General features: G+C 35.8%; 1 pseudogene; it reads left to right on the plus strand.

Moving 5' to 3' along the window:
• LOC149141509 (pentatricopeptide repeat-containing protein At2g15820, chloroplastic-like) overlaps positions 1-17215 on the plus strand; it is a 79569-nt pseudogene extending 62354 nt beyond the window's left edge.
• The last annotated feature ends 959 nt before the right edge of the window (positions 17216-18174 follow it).

Here is an 18174-nt window from a genome sequence, read left to right on the forward strand (position 1 = left end):
TGTTTCAACTTTATTTTGGTGGCAAACTAAACATTCTGCCACAAACTTTTGAATATCCGATTTAAGGCCATCCCAAAAAAATTCCTTCTTAACCCTGTGGTAAGTTTTTAGAAATCCTGAGTGCCCTCCTAAGGGAGAGGTCTATAATTCCATAAGAATATTTTGTTTGAGTTGGGAATTCTTAGATAGGTATAACCAATATTTGTACCATAACGAATCATTTTCCCAGCTAAATGTATCAGATGTATTGGGATCTTGTTGTAACTTTTGAATGAGTGCCCACACTTCTTCATCATTCTTCTATTCATCCCTTGCTTCGTCTATCCAATCTTGTTGGATCATAGAAATGACACAAAGAAATGCTTCCACATCCTCATCCTTTCTTGAGAGTGCATCTGCCACAACATTTTGCTTCCCTTTTTTGTAGATGATTTCAAATTCATAACCCAACATCTTTGTGACCCATTTTTGCTGTTCTTTTGAAGATAATCTTTGTTCTAAAAAGTATTTAAGACTATCATGATTTGTTTTTACCTTGAAGTGTCTTCCCATTAGGCAGGTTCACCATTTCTTAACTGCATGTAGTATTGCCAACATTTCCTTCTCATAAATATCTTTGTGTAAATACTTTCTTTATATTGGATGACTTTCAAGGAAATGGGTCTTTCTTCTTGCATTAAAAAACACCAATTCCATTTCCTATGGCATCACATTCCACAATAAAGGTTTTTGTGAAGTCTGGTGTAGCTACGACTGGTGCTTGGCACATTGCATCTTTAAGATGTTCAAAGGCCTTTGTTGCTTCTAGGGTCCATGAAAATACACCTTTCTTTAATAATGTTGTTAGAGGTGCTTCTATTATCCCATAATTCTTAACAAACTTGTGATAATACCCTGTCAACCCGAGAAATCCTCGTAGATTCTTTATGCATGTGGGAATTTTCCATCCCTTAATGGTTTTATATTTTCTATGGTCTACCTTAACACCTTCACGAGATACAATATGACCCAGATATTCCACCTCTTGTACTCCAAAGAAACATTTGGAGTTTTTTGCATATAATTGTTTCTCCTCCAATAGTTTGGGCACCCTGTCAACATGTTGAACATGATCCTTCCAAGATTTTCTTTAGATTAATATATCATCAAAAAATACTAACAAAAATTTTCTATGGAAGGGTTTGAAAATGGAATTCATCAAACCTTGAAATGTAGAAGGTGCATTGGTAAGGCCAAAAGGCATGACCAAAACTCATAATGACCCTCATGAGTTCTAAATGTTTTTTTTGGAATGTCTTCAGTCTTCATTCTGATTTGATGATATCTTGAATGAAGATCCAACTTGGTGAAGTAAATTGATACATGCAATTCATCCAATAATTCATCAATGACAGGAATGGGAAATTTATCTTTAATGGTGAGCTTGTTTAGCTCCCTGTAATTTGGACACATGTGCCATGATCCATCCTTCTTATGAACCAATACTATTGGAGTAGAGAAAGAACTTTGACTTGGTTGAATTATACCAGCCTCTACCATTTCTGCAACCATACGTTCAATTTAACTTTTTTGGGCATAGGGATATCTGTAAGGCCTAATTTTTGGAGGAAAACTTCCTGGAATCAAATGAATAGCATGATCATGATCACGAATATGTGGGAGGCCTTTGGGAGTCTCACATACCTTGGAATGATTGTCCAAGACTTTTTAGAGATCCGGAGAAATAGATGATTTCGATGTGGGAACCTCTAGTGAACATAATTGTGCGATTATGTCTCGTTGTTCTTTCTTTAGAAGCTTTTTCATTCCATTAGAGATGATTATATTTCCTGGTTTCCCTACGATACCCCTTAATTCAAATTCCTTTCCTTCTGAAGAAAATTTCATGAAAAGTTTTTGAAAATTAAAAGCTATTGTACCCAAGGATTGTAACCATTGGACTCCTAGTACAACATTAGCACCACCCATTGGAATGGAAAGCATTGGGCTATTCAATACATATTCTCCCATGAATAACTTGATATTATGATACTTTCCTGAGAAATTTATGTTCCTCCACTTGTAACCATCACTTGAAACTCTGGTGCTAGATATAGGACGTAATACAATTCCTTGGCTATCTTACAATGAATAAAATTATGGGTACTTCCCGAATCAATCAACAATATTACCTTTTTCTTCTTGATATGCCCTTCTATCTTGATAGTTTGAGTGGTAATTCCAACCGATGCATTACAAGATATGGTTGGATTCATTTCTTCTTTATCTAGGGTTTTTTCCTGGTGTATATCCTCTTGTTTTGATGTTTCTTGTATGTTTTCTTCCTCCTCTTCACAATCTATATAAAATAATTTCATCTCAGCAAAATTATGACCTTTAGTGTATTTTCTATCACAACTGTAACAAAGCCCTTTTTCTCTTTTTTCTTCCAATTGTTGTGGTGTCAACCTTGTAAGTTGTGGATGGCTAGGGGCAACAAAACTTCCATTTTTATGATTGTGACTGGTAGGCTTCCTTGTTGCCATAATTTTTCTCTCCATTTTTCTTGCCAATCTGAATACCTTCTCTAATGAATCAGGTTCCCAAAGGTGAACCTCATGTTGGATGTTATCATTTAAAGTCCCTATGAACACATCAATCCTATGCTACTTTGGAATATCTTTTACCCTTATATTCAATTTTTGGAAGTCCTCAATGTGCTCCATCATTGAACCCTTTTGTTTGAGATTTATCAATTGGCTAAAAAAGGTGTTGCCTTTTGTATCCTCATATTGTGCAATCATTTCATCTGTAAAAATAGCCCAAGTGACAATTTGTTTACAAGAGCAAAGCCATTGATACCATACAAACTAATTTGGTTCCAAATATAAATTTGCAATGTGTACCTTTTGTGTGTTTTGGACATTATGGAGATCGAAAAATTGCTCCATCTGTAGTATCCATGTTATGATATCCTTGCATCAACCTTCTTCAAATCGATATTTGGAACATGGTGGTTCTTTGATCCAACATTAGAGTCTATGAAATCATGATTAACATTTATTTTGTTCTCATCATGAGTTTCCTTTACTACTCTTTTGCCATTAATAAGCATTTCTTGTAGAAACTTTGTCAAATCTATCTTCAAATCTTCCATCTTAGCTTCCACACCTTTCTTTAAATCATCCATCTTAGCTTCCACGCCATCCATCTTAGCTTCCACGTCATTCATCTTAGCTTCTACGCCTTTTTTTAAACCATCCATCTTAGCTTCCATGCCATACATTTTAGTTTCTACGTATTTCTTTAAACCATCCATGTTAGCTTCTCTTACTTTTTGTGTGAATGAAATTTGTTGCACTTGGTCTCAATTTTAATATATCATGTTGCATTTCTTCCTCTTCTTCATGAGTCATGCTAGAGCTTTCAGGTTTCTTACTAGGTGTTTCCATTTTATTTCTTCGTGGCATCAATTACTGATAATAATGATTCACTATGCCCTTTGAATTCCTTCAAACTAATTTTTCAAACCAACTGATGCTAAAAAAAAAAAAAAAAAACTATACACCTTTTTTCACTTTGTAGGATCTCAATATTGAATCTGTTGTATCTCTGTAATTTGGGATCTCCAAGGTCTGAAATTGCTTCTTGCGGTAACTCTTTGAGTACTCTTTATAACCCTGTAAGTCTGATCAAGATTGGATTCTCCAATGAAGAGTTATGCCAAATCTCCCATGATGACCTGATTATAGACTGGTTCAGTAGAGTGAGATTGTATGAAGTGCCATGTGTCATTGTTTTGACCTTAGGATCTGAAACTGATACACAAAAAACTATAGTCCGTCCTCTTTCTGTAACTTCTTACGAAATTTCAATCTGATGCTCAGAAGAAAAAAAAAGTTATGATTCTTTTCCCCAGGTCACCTGTTTGAGATATAATTCGGGATCCTGCAAAAACCCTAACTTCCTTGGATTATATCTCCGCAAATATAGCAAGAAAAGATCTAAAATTTGGACCCACTGTTTAGAGAGATTTTGGCTCAAATGGGTTTTTTTTTTTTCACTTCTGAAATGTCGCAGAAAAAACTTTATAGCAAAAATGCCACGATGGCCTGTTTGGAGCAGCAAAACCCTATAATCCAAGCTTTGATACCAAATGTTATGGAACCAGCTCACAAAAAGATAGAAAGGAGAGATAAACGCCTTAGAATTCAACCTCTTTGAGGGGGCAACCTCCTTTACATTACACAAATGAACAATTCTTGGATCATAAAAATGACAAAACCTCCTTTCTATATATAGGAGTGTAAGGGGTCACAATATAACCAAATCCGACCTAACAATAAATTATAATATAAGAGCACAAAAATAATAATATTGGGATTCTATGGGGCACAATAATAACAATATGGGGACAATAGGGGCACAAAAATAACAATAAGGGATATAATGAAAATAGTAATGGGGGAATCACTAGTATTATAGGTACCTAACATAATACATCTCAACACATGATAGATTGAGCATTAAGATGTATTAACCCTTGTTTTTTTTTCACACATACACAAAAATATATATATCTGCATATGTGCAAGGGCCACATACCAACTCCATGTTTAACGTGGAATGAATAACACATTTCCCTCATACTGAGAAACACAACATTTAAATGTTGAATCCTAGTTTAGATTCATATTCACTAAATTTGCATCTATCATGAGGGATCAAATCCCTTTAAATGAAAAAAGTCATCTCGAGAGAATTCTCAGTACTTGATCTCTTTCTGTCCATGATTTCTTTCAGAGGCACATTCTACAACCCAGTATGAGGGGATGTGTAAGTATGTCACGTCTCTACTAAAATAATAATAAAAGTAAACAAATTAATGTCGGCCCAAAAATAAAAATAAAAATAACCATATGCTATCCTATGAATCTTTAAAAGGAAAAAGCATATCCTATGGATATATTACATCTTTAAAGACATAAATATTTCCACATCAAAGTTGTAATATTTGAAAATATTAATTTGATATAGTTTTATTATAAATTTTGTTATCATGCGATGTAAAAAACATCATTAAATCTAATATTAATATTAATATTATTAGAATTAATAACTTTGGATTAATAATTTGAGGAAATGTTTGCATTTCAAGGGATTTGATCTTTCTCAGTGCATGATAGATCCAGAGTTAGATGGATCTAGGCTGGTATATCAATAATTAAGATGAATATATATGTTAGTTCTTAAGAATGTGTGTGTGTGAGAGAGAGAGAGAGAGAGAGAGAGAGAGAGAGAGAGAGAGAGCCCCATGTTGACTAAGTGAATCACACATTTGCCTCATTTTGAAAATTACGCCACTGAAAAGTTGTAACCACTATGTTGCAACGCTTATGCCTCGATATGTAAGGTCTACCAAGATACACATACTCTTTGTAGTGATACTCTTCATCGAGACATGATAATTGTGAAGCTTTTGTACATATACCATTCTTCAAGTAAGAATAGTGGTTTTTGGTAGATTTAAAGATTTATGTTAGTTGAAAATATGATGAATCCTTTACATCTAAGTTGCTTTCAAGAAAATAAGTTCAAAGGCATTTTCTATCAAGTATTATTTCAATATAAAATACTTGAACCAAGTTATCTTTTTTCCTTTGACAAAATAATTTCAGTGTAGTTGGCAAGCAAAACGTGTGTATCATTAGGAAGTTCAAAGTGGCTATTCATAGAATCTATATATATATATATATATATATATATATATATATATATATATATATTCTAATAATTACTATATATATAAAATTATTTACTTAATGTGGACATTGAAATATTTTTCTGGTTATTAATGTCAAATGTCAACTCCATGTTGAGTATGGAAAGAATTACACATCTCCATTGTTCTATGCAAATTTTTTAAAAGCAATATATATAGATCCATCTTAATCATGAACCTAGCAAGCATCGACATGATCAAATCTCTTTTAGAATGAAAAATTTGAACAAAAGTTTGCACCTAATATCTATCTATCTATCTATCTATCTATCTATCTATCTATATATATCTCTCTCTCTCTCTCTCTCTCTCTCCCTCTCTCTCTCTCTCTCTCTCTATATATATATATATATATATATTTAAATTACATTTTTGAATGCATAAATGAGTTAAATGTTGAGAAGTGCAACAAGAAAGTATTAATTTTACTTTTCCCTTGTTAAATTGAGAAAAATCAAATTTCCACATCAATAGACAACTTGGAGGTAGTTAACTTGTGTGACATGGATTATGTCACTTAGTTTACTCAGTAAAATCGAGTTAAAGGGCTTGGAGTTTAGTTAAACATGAGTGATTGCAAAATTTTAGTATTTCAGTTCAGTTATATCCAATTGTGTTCAATTAAACTAGTTCTAATAGTTCAAGGAACTAGTGGAAGGTCAACTGTGCAGTGGGACAAGAATCTAACTCAGCGATCATCCAGGTAACTAATCAATCAACCTAAAATAGCCAGTGCATGCAGAGAATTCGAGTTCCCCAGTTGTGGTGGATATTCTAAGGTAGTGCAATATCAGTTGTAGACTATTCTTGAGTGTACATGTGTTGTGTGCAATCGAATGATCAACCTTAGGAATTGTGCAATCAATTGGAGGAAAATTCCTAAATAATAGGGGCTTAATTCCTCCAGATTTGTGCAAGGAAATAAGGGCTAAAGCTGAGGTAGATTTTGACTAATTCTGGGTCAGATCTTCTTATTGATCAAAGAAATAGCTTATTCACTTGTAGGTTGTGCTAAAAGTGAACAGGAAATTGTAATACATTCTCTATTCATCTAATTAATGAAATAAAACTTAAGCGGTTTTAGCAGTTTCTTTCCCTTGTAAAAATACTGTGAATGTGTGTTTTTTCTTATTGCATGTGTGTGATTGTTGTTCTAAATTGTGAATTAAATTCCATAGATCAGTAGAGTAGGATTATGTCTCTTGATTTTAGATCAAACTTCTTGAGTAGTTGCAATTCTACCACCATATTTCTACATGGTATCAAAGACGGAATCACATTAGAACAAGAAGTTCAAAGCTGTTCCTTAGGAGGTTCGAATTTTCAGCTTCAATGTAGCAGGATTTATTCAAAGTTGGGAATATGACTTTCAACAGGATGAGATTAGACTATGCCTTAGAAGGCAACTCAAATTTCATTGCATGTAAAGATCACATAGAGGCGTTGCTTGATGACAATGAATTGCCAGAATATGTCAAGATAGACAATGAAAAACCTGTATTAGATGATGCATAGAGCTTATCCCAATGGAAGAAAGATGTAGCCAAGGCGAGGAGAATAATCTTGGAGGGAGTGTGAGACCACATTGTCTCAAATATCCATGGAAAAGAAACTCCTTTACCAAAGTGGAAGGCAATTACATAGTTGTTTGAGAATAACAATGATCATAGAAAACTAGCCCTTAAAGGCAAACTTCGAAAAAATAAAATGGAGAAGAATGATATTATTTTGCAGTATCTCACCAAATTTACACAAGTTCAGGATGAGCTTGGAGGGGTTGGTGTGATTGTTGCAGAAGAGTACTTGGTGAACCTAGCTCTTTTAGGCCTTCCAAAATATTGGCATAGCTACTGTAAGAACCCTATCCTAGGGTATGCTAACAGATCTAATTTCTTCTGAAATTAAATGTGATAAGAGGAGATAACTTACTTACTTACACGAATTTTAAACAAATAAAATTTTATCATTTACATTATAATCAACATAAATTAAGGTCAATATTTCATTCTAATAAACTTTACAAAAGTAGTCTATGGAGGAATACCTGTACCAGTGGCTGATGGAGATACCTTTGTCCTGTTGCTCCTGCTGAACACTCCTCTTGACGAACCCAACCGGATTTACCAAATAGGAAATAATCCCTAGCCCTCCGAGCCCAAGTCCAACCAGATGTAGTGTGTGTGTCCAAGATGAAAGATCCAGACCAAGATAACAATACTTCCCTCCTCTCAACAACCCAAGAAACCTCCACAGGTTCCTAAGGTCTCCAAACACACAAGAAGTCCAAACAATCACAACCAACCACCCCCCCCACCCCCCCATAAGCAAGATCCCCCCTTCCCTTCTCCTCCTCAACCACCTCTCATTAATGTCATTAACTTCTCATCCATCTTTACAGTTGACTTCTATTCTCCCAAGTAAAGCTGGGAGTACATTTGGAAATGTGACATGAATATAAAATTGGGAATTTAATGGGAAAGGACCATGTCTTCGCCCAAGTAAATCTGAAAATTACATTTGAGAATGTGAGATGAATATATATATTGATGATTAAATGGAGAGGACTATGTCTTCTCCCAAGTAAATGTGAGGGTACATTGGGGAATGTGAGATGTAATTACATGGAGAGGACCATGTCTTCACCCTAGTAAATGTGAGGGTACATTGGGGGATGTGAAATGAATATATATATTAATAATGAGTTGGAGAGGACCATGTCTTCTCCCTAGTAAATGTGAGGGTACATTGGGGAATGTGAGATGAATACATATATTATTTGAAATAATGGAAGGAGACCATATCCTACCTAAGATTCAATTTGAGAAAGTAATTTGGGAATTTGAATAATAGAAACCATGAATTTTATATTAGACCAATATTTCTCAATATTTTCAGATAATGTAAACATTAATAAAATTTGCAGGATAAGATTTAAGTGGGGCATTACATACACCCCTCCTTCAAAAAACTTCATCCCGAAGTTAGAATGAAAAGATACAAGGAGTTCGAAAGCATAGCAAATCAGAGAGAGTTATAGCAATAAAATTTGATAAGTCAGACAATGACATTACTTCCCATCAAGAGTCTCCAACTGATCTATATCCTCCTATCCATCCTGACCTACTTCCGTCCCCACCCTATCCGTCCTCTACTGCTTTATCAGTGGCAACGACCATACTAACCACTGATAAAACCGACATGGTGGAAGCGTCGAATATATCAACCTAACTTCCCCAGCAAGCAACTGGCAATCGTCATCACACGTCTAGGGGAGCGTGTCCACCACTGCCCTCCCACGATTCCAGGTTTCAGAGGATACACGGTGGGAAATGCCTCCACCCCTCCTTTAGAACTAGGGTCAACGCCCTAACAATGACCACACTACAGAGCTGTTTGGACTTGTCATCGAATAATCCAGTCAGGTCGTCTTGCCACCTGTCATTTGCATTTTACTCGTGTCATAAGAGTGCATATCAAGTAGATACCAAATGTAATAAAACATGTACATCGTACCTTTCCTTGTTGGTCATCTCGACCTTCCCCAATGGAATAGTAGATCTTGGTTATCATACGGTTCTTTCCAATCTGTAGTTTAGTTCTCATCCATGCATATATATAACCACAAAATATATATAGATACATGATCTTAAACATCATGTTTATTAAGCCCAGTGTCCACGTGTCATTGATTAGATAAATCATATCTATATAAGCCTATACGATGCAACAATAACTCTGACAAGTCATGCGCTAGATAAATTGTAACCAAGTAAGTCATACATTTGGTCATACATCCAACATTTCCATCATTAATACCAAATCCATCAATTGATTTTCACATGTCCAAACAAATGTATATAATGTTCATAAATAACAACATGGAACTGCAAAATAGAACCTTAACATAGGTGGCTATCTACGTTAAAATGGGCATCATAAACGCTCATGTGACATCCTTGTGGAACCCCTCAATAAAAATTAGAGTTGAAACAGATTCAACTGTCCGTCATGGAAAATAGCATTTGAACTTGGATATGCTATAAGGTGGTACCAAAACCAAAATAATGGCAAGCAACAGATTAATGCACTATCAATTCCACTAGAAGGTGCTAGTATAAGTTTTATGCATATAATTTCTTTAAAACCTTAGTGAATATAAAAGTCTCACTCTTCCAATTTGATGGTTTTTCATCTTCCAAACCCATTTAGTTAATCTTGAAAATAAAAGACTAAAAACTTCAAAAAATTGTTTCCAACATGATTTTCATACTTTATTTTTTTTTTGTAAATTGAGAGAAATGTCCTCTAAATGTCAAAAGGTTCAAATTTATTATATATTTAATCATTGTTTACTAGTATCAAAACAATTTCATGATATATACTGCAACTCACAATATGACGAGACAAATGAGAAATAATTAAACGAATGGAATAATTGCCTTTGCCCTGCTGCTATTAGTATTTCCCCTCTAAATGGCACCGCATTTCTAAAGATGCCTACTCCTTTCATAAGTGGCCAGTGACCACAAAAGTTGCGAAGAAAGTTGAGGGTCCTTTTATCCAAAACTAGAGACACATTATTTTTCACAACATTTTTATTCAACACTAGAATAAGGGTAAAAGTGTATCCTACTATTTTCACCGGTATTTTATTGACTAAATAAGCTTCCATTCAAAAATCCCAAATTCTCTACGAATTGATATTCTCATTTAATTTAAGATCATTAAAAATAACTATCACAGTAAGCCTTACACAAGTCCATAGTATTCAATCTATGTTTTCACTAGAAAATTCTACCCCACTAGACCATCTTTGTCCGGCCTCCATCTGTTATGCACCATGCAATAATTGTTGGCATCCTCTTTTCCTCAACCTTAGGTTACATCATGTCAGCGCATTTTTCTTTGGATTGCTTGCCTGCTAGTTTTATTGTTTTTCCTTGTTACCTGTACCTATTCATTATTAACTAATTTCTTGATTACTTTCTAGATTTCTTTTTCTTAATAAACAAACATGACAAATCATACTTAGTTACAAGACTAGGCTTAATATGTATGTATTAGAAGAAACCATTACATTGAATCTCACCATGCTAGATTGATGCATTCTTAGTTACAAGACTAGGCTTAATATGTATGTATTAGAAGAAACCGTTACATTGAATCTCACCATGCTAGATTGATGCATTCTAGTGAAAATCGATTTTTGGAGAAGTTCAATTCAATTAAGAAGACTTTAACCAATTAACCATGCCTTTAAAAAAACTATCAAATGGTAAGGATAGTACTAGATCACTTAGGGAAAACTCTTGGCATGTTTTGGGCTTCGTAGTAACTCAAACCACTCTATACTATATCCCTATGTTTAAAGTAGAGGGTATTTAAATGACACATGCTAGTCAACGGAAGTCATGGGCATTACAACCATAAACTAAATTTAGGTCTTCGATATGACATCCTCACTATATTGCAGATCTGGTCTCTCCATTTATAGGTTCCAAGAAGCTTAACAACCTCATCTGCTTATTTCTATAATCATTCATCTACAGAAAGCATGCAATGTTAAGATTAAAATTTGTACAAAGATAAAGCTTATAATGGCCTTGGTGGGCTTAATGGTTAAGAACATGTATTTTCTTGTAAGAGGTCATAGATTCAAATCTAGAGGCGAGTAGAGAAGGTAAACCTCCACAGACTTTAGTAGTCAAATCACTGCAAGGAGGCGGATCCCTTGTCCCAGAAACAAGGGGTCTCATAAACCAATTTTTTGTCTGGCTTGGCCATGACCTAGAAATTATATTATTATTATTATTATTTTTTAAAGGGAGGATCTAGCTCTGTTTGTAAAATGAATTTGACGCAGGCATAACATCAACAGAGAACCAACTTGTAGTAGAAGTATGTTGAAGATCTGTTTTAATATAAAGCCTCTTTCTCACTTTTGAAGCCATGAAGGTACGAGGGAAACAATATTCAAATGTAATGACGCTGGGATAATTAGAAAGGACTCCTAGCTTCTTTGGAGATGAGCCTAAGCGTGTTGGGTCAACAAGTCATGCTATATATGGGAGCCTTTAAATGTAAAGAAGCTGGAAAAACTACAAAAGACTCCCTAACTTCTTTTAAGATCGGCCTTAGACGATTGGGTCAATATAACATACCATTTACAGGAGACTCCTCAGATCCGAAGATGTGTCCAAGCATAGGTGATATCCCCTAACTGTAGTCGTCTCAGTCTAGCCAACAAAAGACCAAAGCATTTTCATGACATGAAGACAGTTAATCACTTGAAGATGGTTGTTTGGAGAACAACTTGAAGATAAATATAATCTTGTAAGGATATTGTCACCATGCAAGAACTGTCCAATGATGAGATTAATTAACTGGAAGACAACTGCTCCCGTGGTGATGGAGGTTTGAACTATAATTTGTCAAAAACAATCAATAAAAATCAATAATATTCAAAATTGCAAGAATGCGAGCAAGGTCCTATAGATAGTAACACTTAACAGAGTTCAGTAGAAATTGAACTACTTTTAGCTCCAGTTCCCTTAGAGAAAGAAGAACCGAGAGACTCTAGAGTTCGGAAAGCACGATTGGACCCAAAGAAACAATTTATTTTCTGTCATGGACTATTACTAGCAACATAGACTTGACATCAGAAACAGAATGAAGTCCCATCCATTAACTAGGGAGGCCAAACACTATATCAGCTAATAATGTTGCCTGGAGTAAAATGCTTGGCAATGAATCTCTACATATCCATCCAATTTGTATGTAGCTTTGGCTATACTCAGGTTCTTTATTTAGCTTTTATGGTCTATCACGTGCAAGTTTCCAAGTGCTATTTTGCATATTAAGTTTCTTCCTACTCTAGAAAACTAGAAAATTGTTTGTGTCTGAATCCCTTTCACTAACAAGGCACACTTTACAGTCATTACTGCAATATGATTTAATCTTAAACATAAAAGGAGGTAATGGACTATCTATATGAATGATCATTGATATCACTCATGTCAGAAAGCTGCAAAAAGAGACTATAAAGAGGAACAAATGTGGCCCCTGAGCTTGATAACAGGCGAAGGAAAAAGGATAGAACTATGCTCCCACTCTAAATCTCGGCAGTTCTTCAGCAAAGGATAAGCATATTGCAGAGGGAAACGTTCCACAAAGTTACAAACTTGTGATTGGAATGCACATCAAAAGGATAAGGATATCAAAAAATGGCTCAGAAACTATAACCTGATAAGGATAAGAAGATTGCAGAGGGCAACAATCTACATATCGAGTAGAATGTACATCATCATTGTCCCCAAAGCAAAGGATGGATCTCAGTTAAAGGCTCAGAAACAATAACCTGCAAGGATAAGCAGATGAAAGAGGGAAAGGATCTACACAGACATCAATGTAAAGTAAATCATCAGAGGCTCTGAAGCATACGACGAAGATCAGGTAAAGGGTCCAAAACCATACACCAATACAGATCAAGCAGGCTGCAGAGAACAACACCCTACAACACCATAAGTAGAACACACATTATTGATGTTCCGGAGGCAGAGGATGGACATCAACCAAAGATTAAAATACAGTAACCTGATATTTATGCAGGTAGTCATAAACAGACACAGACCATACAGGGAAATAAATTCCATTGAAGAATAAGCTTCTGAATTCAGTTTGTCTAAAGTGATGCTTTCTGCAAGTTTCTGGGCTTAAAAAAAAAAGTTTTGCCATGACCACTGTATCCATTGATGATCATAACAATTAAACCAGAACTTGCTACCACACTATACATCTTCATGAGCATGTCTGACTAATGGATATGGGTCAGACAATATTTTTTCCGCCATTAGGAAACAACATCATAGTAATTGTGACTACATCTCCATCCTATTACCAACAAAGCCACAAAATTGAAACCTGTTTCTAAAACAGAGATCACAACTAATGATAAATACTATGATATGAAATTTTAATTACAAATAAACCAGTAGATACTAAAAACCATTTCACCAGTTATGGAAACGAGTTAGGCCACGATTTTTGTTTTGATTTTGAGTTAGTAAAGTTTAGGGCTCAAGACTGCTCTGTCATTTTATTCTTCCAAGTGATAGTGATCTGCATTATTGCTGATATTCTGGGTTTGAAGCACTTATCTGATGCAATGCTGTTGGCAAACACTTTACCCAGAAAGCATTGAGTCTGCAAGGCTGTAACCTTGAATTTGGGCCTCAACTAGCCAATTCAAACTATGCTCAAGATGAAAGAATCTTAACAACTTTAGGTTGCGTACAGAGAGTATGCAGATTGAAGCTGGCTATCAGATTTTCTGGGGTAAAGTGCTGCCTATTAGAGCACATTGATTTTAATGGCACAGTAGAGTAGGCACAGGGTTGTGGTGTTGGAGAAACAAGTTACCTTGGCCGTTTTTACAATGGATCAACACTGTTGAATTTACAATTGATCAACATTATTGCATTTAGATACTATTTTGCGAAGAAAAGTTTGGAAGAGAAGGATTGATTCATAAATCCATCAACTCCTTGGGCTGACATTTGGTATGCATTCATACTCATGTACATTATTGCAATTTACATCCAAAATGAAGGATATTTGTAATCAACCTATGCCGAAATTTCAATGCTTCGTCAAATGAATTATTTGACCAACATTTAGTTTAACATGCTAACAAAGGCTTGTATGCATGAGAACATGCTAGAAATAATCACATGCACTTGGGCAGATCAGCTTCCATTTTTATGAGAATTGGTTGAGCCACTCCAAATTCATATGGCTATGCTCCTGCGTTGGTTTGGTCACCTACCACATTAAATTTGCAGGGGGCAGACAGACTGTCTAGTGAAAATTTTGAGAACAACCCAAATTCCTCAAGAATAGAGATGCCATGCTTATCAGGATGGTTCTCATGCTTATCAAGATGGTTCTCATGATTGTGGAGACATGCTATGAGTATTGTTTATTGGGTATATTGAGGATGTTGCAAGATCAGGGAAGGTTGCTTCCAAGGAGGGGAGATGAAACCTGCTGTTAAAACTGATGATGGGTTTGAAACATGTCTCATGCGTATAGAGAAGACATATTTTCAGAGGGACTAGGCCATTATCTCTAGCTTTGGAAGCATGAAAACTGGGCCCCTTGCAAAAAATTCTAAGATGAAGATGGGCACCCCTGGTTATGTATTCCAAGAATATTATGAGGCCACCTTTGCCACAAATATCCTTTATATTTAGTGGGTATGCATTGCTTTTGGGTGTACTAAGATACACAAATATAACAGTGAAGGAAACAAAGGCCCTAATTGTTCTGGGAGATGTGCATTGTGTGCTTTTCACGTTGATATATTGGCTCCTATTATATTATGCAATGGAGCTTGCTCAATCATTATCCATGTATCCAACAAAGCCAGAGCGCTCACGAATGTACAAATACTAAAATTGCATGTACCATTGGTTTACCACAGTGTACTCTTTGTTATAATATATATATACTTGGATCCTGCTTAAACCTTGAACTAAACTCATAGCATACATTGCATCAAGGCAGTGGTGGTGAGGTATGTATTACTGTCCACTGATCTCTTCTACACTGTAGCATCAATTTCGTTCTTGACCTCTTCTACACTATAGGATCAACCTCATTATTGACCTCAACACTATAGGATCAACTTCATTCTTTGATCTCTTCTACACTATAGGATCAACTTTGTTCTTGCCATCATCATTAAATAATTTCTCACTGAAGATTGTAGGTGTGCTCACTAGCATTCATTCTTCTCATTATGGCTTACATTGAAGCACCGGTTAAAGGTTTTGTTGATGAAGCCTGTGACATATACAATCGCATGATTCAACTTGGAGGGTATCAGCCAAGTCTCAGCTTACAAAATTTTCTTTTTAAGGCCCTATTACGTGGCACAGGAGGGACTACGAAACATCATTTAAGACCAACATAAGCTGTTTTTTAGAATTTGAAAATAGCAGGGCATAAGATAAAGGAGGATAATTATGAAGGTTTAATATGGCTTCACAGCTACCAAGATTGTATAGATCATGAAAGAATAGTCTGTCTAAGAAATGAGATGAAGCAAGTGGGATTTAAGGAAAGTAGAGACTTACTTGTCTCAATACTCAGGGTCTGTTCAAGACATGCAGATGTAAAAGAGGCTGAAAGAACTTGGTCAAAGTTAGTTGACACTGGTGTAGGTCTCACTTCTCAGGCTTATGTGTATCAAATGGAAGTTTATGCCAAGGCTAGACAACTTATGAAGTCTTTGGAGATATTCACAAAAATGCATGAGGAAGGAGTCTTCATGAGAGTGATTATTTATCTAAAAATTATTGAGATAATGTCAAAAGCCCAAGAAAAAGAACATGCCGAAAATTTTATGAAGCAATTTGAGGATAGTGGTCTGAAGCCACTGCAACCATCCTATGTGGACTTGATGCAAATGTATATGTGCCTGTCTATGTATGGTGAAGTAGAATCCACATTTTCTCGATGTATGGCAAAGTGTCAACCTAATCGGGCAGCTTATGAAATATATCTTGAATCCTTGATTAAATGTGGCATGCTGGAGAGGGCTGAGGGGGTTTTTGCAGAGTTGCAAAAGGATGGTGCAATTGGTATTAAATCCAAGATGTGCGACATAATGCTAGAGGGATATCTCAATGTTGGTCAAGAAGAAAGGATCCAAAAATTGTATGATGAAAAGTGTCATAAGAAATATGACGTTGAGCCCACATTGATGCTATAAATAAAACCGTTGCTCAATTTGGGCGACAAAAATGTTAATAAGCGTCTCAGCTTGAAACTTGTTGCAGAGTAGCGTGAGATTTTAATTGCTATATTTTTGTCTGGTGCTAAGGTAGAATCGTACGATGAGAACAAGACTTTTGAAGTTCATTTTGAGTTCAATGAAAAACTTGAGGTACAGGATGTATTGAAAGCACCCATAAACGACACATTTTATGAATGGCTGAAACCAGTTGATCTATTGAAAATTCAAGCTGAAGACATACTGCCTCATTTTTCTACTGCGAGTCATGGTAGTTTTTGATTTTATGCAAATCAATTTGACTAGGGGGGAAGATGGTAATGCCACGGCTTATACATCGGTGGCTATCTCCTCTTGTTCTAGCATACTGGTATATGTATGGTGGACGTAAGAGCACCTCTGGAGGTGTTATGTTTTATGCACAAAACTATAAAGTTGAAGATGTTGAATGTGTTGGGAAAGCCTTGAGAATGAAGTCAATAAATTGTGTCATAAAAAGGAAGGGAAAGTAGTTTCAGATACGATGACAAGGTAAGGATGCAATCTGGGTTTGGGAGTTGATGGAGCCTTACATATTGGATCCATTGAAAGAGTTTTTGAAACCTAATGTTAGAGTTATTGAAAATGGAGCAAGAAATGAAGATATTGATTTTTATTAATAGGACAAGTTTAATGAGGGGAGTTCTGAGTCCATGAGTGATTCTGACTCTTAGGAATGGATTAAAGAGACTGAAACAGAGTCGGAAATTTTAACACAGTAAGCACAGAGAGAATGAACCTTTTTGGCTACACAACTTAGCGTCCAGATTGCATTTGCTGCAAGGACATGAGAATACTCTCTACAGTGATGAGAATCGAACATTCTGACATGAAAGAGCATGTCATTTCTTCTAGTTCATGATCAGTTAAGAATGATGGGATTCAATGATGGATGTGTGACACGAGTAGATGATCTGAATGTGCTGGATATAGAAGATTGAAGGGCTCTTAATTTATTTGTAAGCCTAAAATGAGAAATTGAATGTAGATTCACAAGGCACATAGCCTCGGTTAATGATATCATCAAACACATCACGACATCTTACAACTTTAAGGTCCTTGGCCAGAATGTCTGCTAGTTTACTAGCAAGTTCAGGGTCAAATTCAAACCAATCTTGCTGGATCAGCCATTTATACACTCTGTGACCGATATTGCTTTTGCGTATTCGAAGAAGATGCATGATGATATATTTGACATCCTCCTGCTGAATCCATTTCCGTTGTCGGTTGAGGATTCTGATCATGGGAGCCGGGTCATGTGCAGGCAATTCCTTGCAGAGCCAGGCAATCTTCCTCCTCCTCCATTCCTCTGAAAACTCCTCCAACTCCTTCTCATCGTTCCCATCTGAGCTCCCGCTTAAATGGGTTTCATCATCTGTCTCCACATCGGCCCAATTCTCCTGTAGGCCAGCCGTGGCAGCCCTTGCTTTGTATAGTAGGCTCTGCTTCTTCACAGCTGGCTCAGCCGAAAAGCTCTGGATTTCGAGAGTGGGGCGGTGGGGTTTTTGGATCCATAAAATAGACTAAGGTTAAGATTGTTTTTGTTTAATAAAATAGGACTTTTCATGTTTTTTCTTTT

Source organism: Pinus tabuliformis, chromosome X (genome assembly GCF_031772625.1).
Source record: "Pinus tabuliformis cultivar Carrire ecotype Pingquan chromosome X, CPIR1, whole genome shotgun sequence".
NCBI classification, from domain to species: Eukaryota; Viridiplantae; Streptophyta; class Pinopsida; order Pinales; family Pinaceae; genus Pinus; species Pinus tabuliformis.